The sequence below is a fragment of the Triplophysa rosa genome, linkage group LG3 (genome assembly GCF_024868665.1).
Source record: "Triplophysa rosa linkage group LG3, Trosa_1v2, whole genome shotgun sequence".
NCBI lineage: Eukaryota > Metazoa > Chordata > Actinopteri > Cypriniformes > Nemacheilidae > Triplophysa > Triplophysa rosa.
The window spans coordinates 13,385,749-13,398,211 of record NC_079892.1 but is presented as its reverse complement, the minus strand read 5'-3'; positions in this window follow the sequence as shown (position 1 = coordinate 13,398,211).

Genomic DNA, 12,463 nt, shown 5'->3' with positions numbered 1-12,463 from the left:
TGTTTTTTAAAGCGTAAACAGTCAATGACACAATAATGATCCAAAACTTGGCTTTTTGATTATGCGTCACAAAAAGAAGTATCATTGCCGATTGGCCGAGCAGAAAAGTGAGTTGGTGGATTTCAATGGGAAGTGGTCAACCTTTTACCCTTAAGTGTTCGTATCAGGCTGATTTTTTCACTGTGTGTTTAGTGGCTTGTATCCCTACATGAGCCTCTTTCACATTCACATAGGAATAAAAAGCCATAAGACACAACAGCTCTCATGGGGATACAGCAGGGAGCGCTCCCTGGCTTCAACATATGTTGACGGTACCTGGAAGAAGAAAGACAGAGGGAGGTAAAGGACTGCTAACTTCACCTGCTAAGCTTTGGCAGACAGAAAGAAAGATATTACGATGTGAAATTTTTAAAATTTTTATATGTTGATCTCAGTGGCTTTCATAATGAATGTCACAGTAGACATCGAGAGCAAGGCATTTCCAAGACAGATGCATTTCTGTGAGGTCTAATGCGTTTATTAATCAATACAAATGTCACTATGCAATACACAGAAAGGCTTCTGTAGGCACAAATCTTGTAATTGCCACTGATTAAACTTTTGGTTTTAACCAAATATGCCGTGAATCTTGTGATTAAATGCTAATTAAATTATGCAAACAGTGATTAGTTGAATTATTCAGAGCCAATTTTACCACAATGCAAGGTGCTCATTAAACTACAATAACCAAATGCTAATGAATGAATTTACATGCAAAAAAGCGCCACAAATGGTCAGGGCGGCTGATTTGCATTATCGACTGTCAATCACTCGAGAAAAATAAATCTTTATTGCATATTCTCTCAACGTCGTTTGTTGGTGCCAAGCAATAATTGTACGGCTTCTTGTCTCGGCTGTTCTGATCATTTCATCTGCGAGCGAAACCTCCTGCGAGACAGGACAGCTTTGCTCTTTGAAGTGGAGTGACATTATCACTGCGGCTGGCCCTGAAAATAGCATCAGTTTCGCCATACTGCCACTCACGGAGGGCTGGAGATCAGGGCCAGATAGAAATGGGCGAATGGTCAGCGGTAATGACATGAAGTCTAAAGGGAACAGAGGCCATCTCCAATCTCACCTTTCAATCCCAGCATCCCCCATTCAGCAGCGTATAGTGCCACTCACAGCTTTTGTCACTGATGGAAAATTACTGGGCATTCCATCACATTGCCACGATGTCAGAGATGGAGAGAGACGGCAGGGGAGAGAAAGTGATAAATGTGACTCTATTTGGATCAGGGAGAGATGTCAGCTCCCTGTACCACAACACAATATTTAATAGAAAAATGTCATTTTGCTATTAATTTATGATTCATTTGGGGGATAGTACCAGGCTGCCATCTATTTATGAGAGTAACCGGTAAAGATGAGCTGAAAAAAACATCTCCCAGTGCTAGAATAACAGGAAATGCCATGCAGGTAATGCCTCAAATGATGGAAGCAAACCAGCAGGAGACCATGCTTTGTTTTTCAGTGTTAAGAAATCAATGGATAGAATTATTAAATGCATCTAACGAATTATGAAATTCTTGTATGGAAGACAGGCAAAGAAAAATCAATATGAGCCCTAGTTGAGCATTTGAAGCATTTTCCCCTTGCACAATTGATTTGGATTTATAAATTACTTTTTATAAATTTATTCACAACATCCTTTATTGCTGGTTAAAATGAGTTCACCCATAAATGAAAATTTCATTTATTCACCCTCAAGTCTTTACAAACCTGTAGGACTTACTTTCCTCTGCAGAACACAAAAGAAGATACTTTGAAGAATGCTGGTAACCAAACAAACATTCACCAACATTGACTTCCACTGTATAGACAAAACCAGAGAGACATTACTCAAAAAATCTTCTTTTGCGTTACACAGATGTAATATACTGGTTTTAAATGACACAAGATAGAATAAATGACAAGTTTTATTTTTGAGAAAACTCTCCTTTTAGTAACCAACAAATGAAGGTGGCTTATAGCCGATAAAAGACAGATTATACAAGTATTATTTATTGCACAAAAATGGTAAAATCAAGCTATATGAATACATATTTTACCCAATTCAACAAACACATTTGAAAACAGAAAATGTGCATTATACATTAATACAACTATTAATTTTCGTCTTACAATTCTCTTCATACTATGGTATATACTTAACTACCACCACATTGTTATATACTGAATACAAAATTGTTATACTCACCTATTCATATTCATATAGTATATACTGTAGTATACAGAATACCTTTTTATAATAAAATATAATTCATATTATAATTAAAATAATGACAATCAAGCGTAACAATGGGTAGGTATTATAAACAATTATAACGGTGGTTAACAATAATTTACCAAATTAATACAGTAGTTTACAATGAATGTGATATAAGGGATTATTCAATGCATTAAGAATATTCTGACCCTATGCATTTTGTATACAGGCTTCATTAAATGTGATATGCTCATGCTCTACAGCCCTACCCATATGATCTCTTTCCTTTGCGCGTTTTACACTCGCTGTCAGCATCAGGAGGAAAACTCTTTAAACACAAGTGACGGTCCCACAACGCGTAGTCAAACCATTCCTCGCTGTTTACTACAGCTTTGAGAGGCTGTGTAGGCATCACAGGGCTTTGAAAGGCGCATCTAAACTACAACACTGTTCTTTTGAGATCTCGAGTAGTCTCGCAGTTTGCATTAGATGAAACCTGCTGTCAGCGCTCACTGCAATCCAAAGCAGCCCTTGATCTTCTAGAAAGAGCAAGAGATCTTGAGTGCTTGTCATTCATCTCAAAACACGCTACTGAAGAGGCCATGTAGTGGCAGAGACGTCACTCGGGGTCGCCGTTTAACGTTCTAGGTTGATTTTTAAATGCCCCCCAAAATAAACCAGGTGGATGTCAGGCCACCTGACCTCTGAGATTGAGGTGATTACAACGCAGACACCAAGTATCATCGCCGTAATGAGCTGCCACCCCTGGCACCATCATCTAGCACCGGTTCTGCATTTAGATAGGCCAGGATACGAGTTGATGAGCTCTCAAATTGTTCCTGCAAAAGTTCAGTAGAAAACAAGACTAAAGCCTGGGGGTAAACTCAATTAACTATTAATGTGGCGTATCATAAAGAACCAGATACGAATTTGTCTCGAAGGGAAATTCTAAGTACCTCAAAGTTAAAAACAATATCTCTGCTCAGGATCTCCGTGATTTTGGAATACAATTAAAAACTCAGTTTGAAAGGGTTGTGAGAGTTTTAACTGCATAAGATTTATTCAGAATTGGTGAAATGGCCATTTACGACCTTCAGACGTTTTTGGCTTGTTAGCAGTGCAGTTTATTTTCTTCCCAGAGGTAATATGTAATACTTCATTAATACTTAATAGACATGGCCCGAAACAGTGCAACCATTCATATTTCACCAGTGGTATACATCCTCTCCTTAACTGTCATACCCCTAAGGCATTTTTCTCCCGGTGTGAATAGCTGTAGAGTAGTCTGCACTTGCATTGCATCTGTGTGTGTGTGTGCAACTGATGAGCCTGCTGACAGACAAGTGAAAATGTCAGGGAATCCGACTGTCAAGCGTCTCAAAAATGACACGGGCCGGGCGCTGTCATATATGATGGTAAATCCCAGTGCTGCTCGTGACTCACTCAGATCGGCGATGTGATTAAGAGCAGACGTCACGCCACTTAAGACAAACGTACGTTTAATTACATCAATTAAGAAAAAACGACAGAATCTTGAGTCAATAAACAGCTATTGATGAACTAATATTAGTAAATTTGCCATGCTAGCATCCGAAACTGAAGAAAGCATCCACCTGTTTTATCAATATATACCATTTCTAACAAATATTTAATCAAAAAAAATATTAAATGTAATAAATATTCTGATAAATATGACTTCATTTTTATTGATTTAACTTACCCAACACACCTAATAATTGCACTGCACTTGATATACAAGCATCACTTCAGAAAATAAGTCAGATTTTAGTATATAAATATACAAATCTGAATCATTTTTATCTTACCAGCACTGCAAAAAGTAGCTTTTTGCTTCTGTAGCAAATAGTCCTACATGCTAAAAAACTGCGTACTTGTGCTCTAATGGTAAAACCCAGGGATACCTGTTAGCATGCCAAGGCTATTCACTGACTGACTATAGACTATGCATTAAATCTTTTCTAAATTTGAGGACTTAAGAGTTAGAGGGCTGGACTGAATTCTTGAATACATTCCCAGACATCCCTGGAGATAGACTCTGATAACCGTAATACATATTTGCAGAACTCACAGGAAAGACCCCTGCCTTTTAAAACAAGGCCTTTTTGTTTAACCAATTCTCTTTCTAAGACAAAAAAGCCAACAACTTTCTAAAATCAAATGACTTATGTCACAGGAGTATCAGACATACACAAATACTCCACAAGACGACATGCTTAAACTACAAACATTTAGAAAGTATTTTTAGCAACATTTGTGAACGCTGATGCTTTATCTGTGAAATGAGCATATCATTCATATATCAACGTTGTGGTTTATTATTAAAATCAGTTCCCGCTTAAAAAGGATTCACAATCGATAACACTCAAAAAATAGAAAAAAATACAAATTCAATTTAGACACTGACACAAAACAAACTCGCTGAGAAGTAAAAAGGGACCATCGATACACACCTGTGCCATCCAACACCAGCACCTGTCTTGCTCTCCTTCCTCTGTGTCCTTTCTCTGTCTTTCATCCTCTCTCCCTCTCTTTCTCTCTCTCCATCTGAGACGGGGAATGAGTTGGTAAGTCTTTGGCTCAGTGAGGTACCGGTTGGGGCTCAGCTGCAGAAACTGACATCATCCGTACAGGAGAGCAGGTTTACCCCTCCCATACTCTCTCTCTCTCTTTCTCTCTCCATTCCCCCAACCCCCACTTGTGTCATCACCAAGTGGTTCTGTTGTAAAAGAGATAGATTGGTTACAGAAAATAAGCAGCAAATTCACCTGCCGCGGTCGTTTGTGTCGCAACCTGCTTTATATTCAAAGTCTCCTAACATGCTGCGTCCTGCAGGATCGAGTAGCATTAGCTTGCTCCCTGCAGCCACAGGTTTGCGAGCTCAACGTGCGAGCAGGTTATGTGCACTAGGGAGAGTGTGCTGTCCACACTTCTGGACAAGGTTATTAAAGATCAGTGACTGAATTCTGCGATGGGAGACCCTCGCGAAGGGTGCCACATGTACGAATGCGCAAACACACACGCGCATATCTCTATCACCTCTCCCTCCCGCTGGAATTGTCCTGTCCCGAGTCATTTAGATTTTCATTTATCATTGTAAGGTAAGACTGTGGCAGCTGTTATTAAAATAGATTGCCTCTGCTAAAGTGGTGTAATGTGGGCTGCGTCGAGAGCTGCATATACATTGTCACGGCTGCCTGCGTACGTATACGGTAAATACGAGCGCGCTGTAGCGGCGCGGCTGGGTACACATGAATTTGGGTATAAATATGCATAATTAGTGTTTCCGCAGACATTAAGTATGGAAAAAGATGAAAGTCTGTTAGGTGTGTTGTATCCAGTTGTTTATGTCACAGACAAAGCCAGAAATGGAGACGACATTGTAAATTACAATGCCCGTGTGGCAGACACAACTAAGCTCGTTTTTTTTATCTCCAGTTTCTCAGGAGACTACTTGCATTTAGAATTCCTTCTCTTGTTTCCATAGTGACACTTTTCCTCCTTTGTATAAGCATGTGCACTGTTCGTGCCCGCGTTGCCGTGGATAAACGGATTTGGTAGTGAGGAGCGGCCGCGCATGCTGGTGTTAATTACCGTGTGTACAATTAAACGCCGTTCATTAACAGGCTGTTACTATTATTTCCCATCTTGGGCTTTAATTAAATCACTCTGTAAAATCTGCATAATTACTGTCTTAGTGATAAAAGCCACACTAAAATACACGATTTTCTTTTCACTCCATCCAGCAATCATATTAAATGAGATCATGAAGAGTATCCAGGGTGCTTTGATGCTGCATAATACAGAGGGCATCCGCTACTGCACAGAGATTCAACTTCTCACAGTGAAAACTGCAAACCTATTACCCACCCAAAAGTGTTGCTGCTATCCAGACCAGTGGGTGGTAGATGGAAGTATTTGATCACCTCAAGACAAACAAGCAGGTCTATTGATGAGCTCCTAAATTGTTCGTACAAAGAGATCAGACAGAAAAAAAAGTGTAAAGCCTGGGGGTAAAGCTTAATTAATTATTAATGTCACATGCAGTAAAGATTTGAGCACAATCTGCCTCAAAGGGGAATGCTACAACTCAAAGTAAAAAAAAACCTGGGCTCATGTTCCCGGCAATCTGGCTCATCTGAAATCTAATTAAAATGAAACCATTTAGAGAGTTACGATAATTATAGTTATAAGATATGAATTCACAAATAGTGAAAGACTCTTTTGTTGGCAGTTACAATTTTCCATCTTGTAGTATAATTAAATTGCGCTGTTGCACTGATACGGGTTTTTCTATGGCAGGTGAAAATGTATGTAATTTAACAATTCCACATGATAAATTATTTTCCAAAATATTTGCTAAGATTTTACTTAAAATATCCAAAATGTGACAGCCATGACTGTTAGCAGATTTAGGGGGGGAAATCGCTGTTAATCGAACAAGGGATGTGGCTAACAGCTGATGCAAGTAATATGAGAATGACTCATTAATTAATCTACAATACCTATAGAGAGCGAAACATTAGCATTCCCATTCATCTCCAATAGCAGCAGCTCAGTTGTCAATCACCATCGCTAATAAACAAAATAATGCTTTCTCTTTACATTCAGTTGCTTAACAGACACTGTTATACACGCGGACACTGCAAGCCATACAATAGCTTTACACTGGCCATCAATCAAAACAGATTAGTGGTCGACCGATATGGGTTTTTATGGCAAATGGCAATAGCTATATTTAAAAAGCAAATTGGCCGAAAAGAGGCTGATAAAACACAAATGCAATTACAGTAAATGAGACATAAACAAAAAATTGGTGAAACTAAATGAAGAATTATTGTGTATAGAGGGTATGCATGTGTTGTCACCGCACACGTAACGTCACGTGAAGTTAAGTGAGTCATGCCCACTGAGTGGCAGAAAGACTGAATGCAGCTGTGTTTATCGTTATCTGTTCTCTATTCAAAACGGGAAAAAGGTGTGATTGATTGTTCATACAGGTTGAGCATGAAATCAGAGAGATTTCTTTTTAAAGACTGACAAAGAATAGAAAAAAGTGAATGAATCGCTGCAGTTTGCTGAAACAAATGGAATACTGAAATGTAGATGCTTGCTAGCGATTTCATATCAGACTCAGCTCAGATAAGTTGTTTTTGTTGAACCATACCATAATAAAGTTACCTACCTACTTTTTACAATTTTATATGTTGCGTAAATGTATTTCTTTTAACATTCTAAGCAGATATATTTCATACAAACTTAAAGATGAACATATTGTCAACACTGTAAACATTGAGCAATGCTCTAGACCGTCGTGAGACAGGTTAGTTTTACCCTACTGATGCCATGTTGTTGCGACAGTAATCCTGCTCAGTACGAGAGGAACCGCAGGTTCAGACAATTGGTTCGTGCGCTTGGCTGAGGAGCCACTGGCGCGAGGCTACCGTCTGCGGGATTACGACTGAACGCCTCCTGAAGGCTGCGATACCGCAGCGCCGCGGGAAGCTCGATAGGCCACGGATAGCCAGGGGCCCGTCCCCCGGCAGAGAGCCTGATGTGATGGGACCGGGGAGAGGCCTGACACGCGCCCTCCCTCTTCTGACACGCACCGCAAGTTTGTGAGACCTGGTGCCAAATGACTCGTAGACGACCTGATTCTGCAATGTAAATCTTGTACGATTCTTGTACGATTCGGTTTATTAAACCACTAAACATGTTTTGCTCAAGTAGAAAATGTTTAAGGCTTAAGGCTTTGCTTTGTGTATTTCCCCCGGCGTTGAAATTAGGGATGGGCATTTTTCAGTAATTTCATATTTGATTATTTGAGCTCATAAAAACCTAATATTAGAATATTAGTTTATTTTAATTAAGTTAATAATGACGTAATTTGTTACGTTTTTATTTAGTCAGAATTTCACATCAAGCTTATAATTACCATTAAATATTCATAACGGATTAATATTATATCCTGTATATAGGTTTTTTAATTTGAAAAAAAGAAAAAAACATAAAACTGCAATTAAACCTGCGCGGAACGGTATAAGACAAAAAGAAAACAGACTTTGTCTGTTCAACAAGCCGAAGGTAAACAAGCTGACTGCGGAGAAAACACGCTACTCTTCTCTAACTCCCGGTATCAAAACCCAGATCTGACAAGAATATCTGGCTTTATTGTTTATAATGTTGATAATAAATAAAGTAAACGGGCTTGATACCTCCATGACGACTGTTAAGATCCTAAAAAATACCCTGCAACAAAGACGGAGCCCTGGTGCTCATTTCCCTGTTTATTATGTGACCGTCATCTGAGGAAGATATTTCCTGCTGATCACCACCGCATATAAAAATTGTTTTCTTTGTCATTCACGGTCAGTGTCTGTCTTGTTTAGCTTTGCATTGTATTTGCATCAATAAATAAGGTAGGCCTATTTATTTCAACTAAGATAAGGAATCACGCGTTTTAAAACAAACAGAAAAAGCATCCGTGCAAATTTATTTACAGGATGTAACTTGAAGGCGACGACCCATTTGAACTTATAGAAGGAAAATTCAGGCTTTTAGGTATGGAAAAATATATCAGTCTTATGTTAAGGCCAAATTCATTAACATTAGTTGCAGTGAAATATACATTTTCATGTTTCAAGTTGTTGAAATTAGCATTATTTAGTAAATTCATAGTCGTTTGTTAAAAATATATTAAGAACAACCGCTCCCAAAAAGTTATGGTAATAAATGAATTATTGTTAATCATTTAGTATTACGTTAGTAATTTTATACCTAATGTAAGTAATGTTAATTAATTCTGTAGCTCACCAATTTTTCAACATTGTAATATGGTGATGTGAGCCGAGCATAAAACACGATCCGGGCAGGCCACTGGTGTGTAAACTTAAAATATTTAAACTAGCTTGCGATTTGAGTGAACAAAGATTTAGGAGCACATACAAATGATTTTTATATTTTCTGTATATTATAAAATCATTACAGATGAAGTGAAGAAGCGTTAAATAAGACGTGACAACTCTAATAGGTCTTCTGTAGCGGTATCTTAACCTTGTGGTGACGCGGTTTTCTTCTTATAAAAATAAGAATATTCGAATAGCATTTTTAATATCGAGGATACAATTTTAATATTCGAACATTCGTGCACATCCCTAGTTGAAATCAGGCACAAAATAAATATAAGGAAACACAATTCCGAGCAATATTTTTCAGTGTCCAAGAACGCCTGGTTCCTAGTCGTAAGGATCACGGTCGATTCCAACTGCTTTTAATTTCATCAAATAAATGCGTGTTTTAGTCTAGGTTTCTTTGTTTCTCCTATTGTAAACAGCCATTTCGCTGAATGTTTTGCCACCCAAGGGGGCATGTTCCGGCGTGTTCACGTGAGAAAGAAACATCAATGCATACCCTCTATTACATGAAACCACGAAAAGGTACAGACATGACATTACGTTAATCTTGGGCAGCTAAATTATCAATAAAATATATAGGTATGTAAATGTCTTGGTAGTTATTATACAATAATTGTATCTCATCCACCTCACATAGCCCATTCTGCTGTGGTCATTTTACCACGTGTCAAATGCTGGCTTTCAGAAGTGGACAGTAACAAAGTAAATTTACCTGAGTAGGTGGTGCACAGCATGTTGTATTTCTAGCTCTACATTTTACATTTTCTATTTAAAGTATTGCAATATATCGCAAATGTGTATCGTATCGAAATACATAGTAATATATTGTAACGTGACCCATCTATAGTGGTATGTATCGTATCGGGAGGTACTTGCCAATACACAGCCCTAATCTGTGGGTTACGATCAGTCAAAGATCGTAGAAACATTGTCATGTAAATGATCGGCATAACGGCTGAACGGTAAATAAGCATCACATAACTGAAGTGAACTACAGTACTCCTTTAATACAACTGATACTGTGAGCTACTCAGTGTATTCAGTAGGTTGCTTCAGAAGTAAGAATCTGTCTTTACAACTTTTACTGGTATAATATATATACCAGTAGTATCTGTACTTTCACTCAAGTAAGGAAGTTGTATACTTCGTCCACCTCTGCTGGCTTTACATCCGAGTGGACTTTTCTAGGTGCTAAATGCTAGCACGCTATATAGGGCCAAAAATTAAAAAAAGATTGGCCAATAATTAGAAAATTTCAAATATGTAAAGGCCACGATCTAACAATTGGTCTATCACTAAAACAGATCTCAGAGATCTAAAATATTAGTGGAGACTATAACCCCTATTACTAACCCGAAGATGTCTGCTATCCAGACAAGTGATAGATGGAAGCACTCGCCCACATCAACACCAACAAAAAGGTCTGACAATACCAGAGGTATGTATCATTAGATTGGTATCATCGTGGCAAAAAGCAAGGGTTTTTTGCTGGAGACTTATGAATAGATCTGTTCATTCATGTCACGGCAGTAAATCAACTCAAATGGGTTTTCTTCATGCCCATTACACGTTAAATCCAGCGAGTGGCATGTCTGTGATGATTATAAATGGCCAAAAGGGATGAGCACAGCGCATCAGGTGGTATCATGAGATGATCTGTAACCACATCTTTAGTGCATCGTTAAATATATGGGGCTCTTTTTTTTAATGCCATGGTAAGAATAAAATACTAGCCACATCTAAAGATATACTGCATAGAATGTGTTGCATACTGCCAACTACTTTCAAAAACATATACGCTGCTACATATTGATCAGTAAATGGAGACCAATTATAATTTCAGGGAAAAACATTAAAATGTTTTAAAACGTGTATAACAAAAAATCTCTCTAAGAGTCAAGAATTGTAAAGAACATGCTCTTGGTTCATTTGTAAACAAATAGGTTAGATTAAAAAGCTTTGCTATTAGGAAATTAAATTGCCATTTTAACTATACAATACAAACAAGACACAAAAACACAATAAAATACAATAATTATAAGACTTAATTAAACAACTAACTTCAGCAAAAATAAAAGGCCTTCCATATCGCTCTGTAAAATGCTACAGAAATGGAAAGTCAATTCTACTGGCACTTGCTTTAAAATTATGCTTTTCCGAACCTTTCATAAGAGTTACATAAGTGCATGTTGTCTGTCTTTTACAGTAGTGCCTGTGTTGTGTCGTAACGTTTTTGTTCTGTAAATTATATGAGCTGTAGTTATTTCCTTCAGTTGATCATTATATCAACTACCATCTGAAATAAAGACACCATGTGTATGCTCTAAACCTCAAAACAAATTACAAGAACTTTCGCAGAGTTCTTTATTTTCTTTAGCTGTGTGTGTCCTTGAATCAAAGTCGGCATTCCTTTTCTTCCCTTTTCTATTTTGTCTTCAATCAATCCTTTAGGTGTAATGGTACCTATTTCTCTGTGTATAATTGGACTGGATGACAGCCATATTTGAAGCCGATAGATGAAAGCATCGTTTGATAATGGAGTGTCTAGCCTGTGACATGACTTGAATGAGAGAAGAGACAAATGTACACTATACAAAGATGACACCTACTGAATCTGGCTAAGGCTGTCATGGTTCTGCCCCATCTTGTCTTGCTTTTCTAGATCTAGTGGCAGAGCCATGACAGAACCTCTTGTTTCATGTGGAGAGGGGCATTTTGGCACTGATTGCCTTCCATACTCTCCAGGTCTCCTCATTGTTCCTGCCCTCTTGTTTCCTCGTTAATGATAATTATTAGTTCATGCCCCGCACCTGTCCCCTCTTGATTTTGATCCCTTATAATGCCCTTGTGTATTCTGTCCTGTGCTGGTTCATTGTCACTTGTTTCATGTGGGTGAGTCCTTGTCTTGTTAGTGTAGTATAGTCTTTTTGTAATATATGGTAAATGTTATTTTTTAGTCCTGTCTAGTTTAGTGTAGCAGTATCTGATCAGCCTATATAATACAGTATAAGCTCTTGTTTTCTGGGAGATTTCCCTCTTTTATACAGGCAATGTTTCCTACGTTGTACAACAATGCACAAGGAGTTCTGTAAAGTTTTTTTTTTTCTTGTAATTCCCTTGTTCTTGTTTTACTCCCTCGTGGGTTTTTGGTTTTGTCTGTTATTTATTATTAAAGTCTGTTAACCCCTTACCCGCTGTCTGCACCTGGGTCCTCTGTCTGTGTCTCACCTCCAATTCATGACAAAGGAGCAAGTTAGAAATGTCATCAGCGTGCGCAAATTGT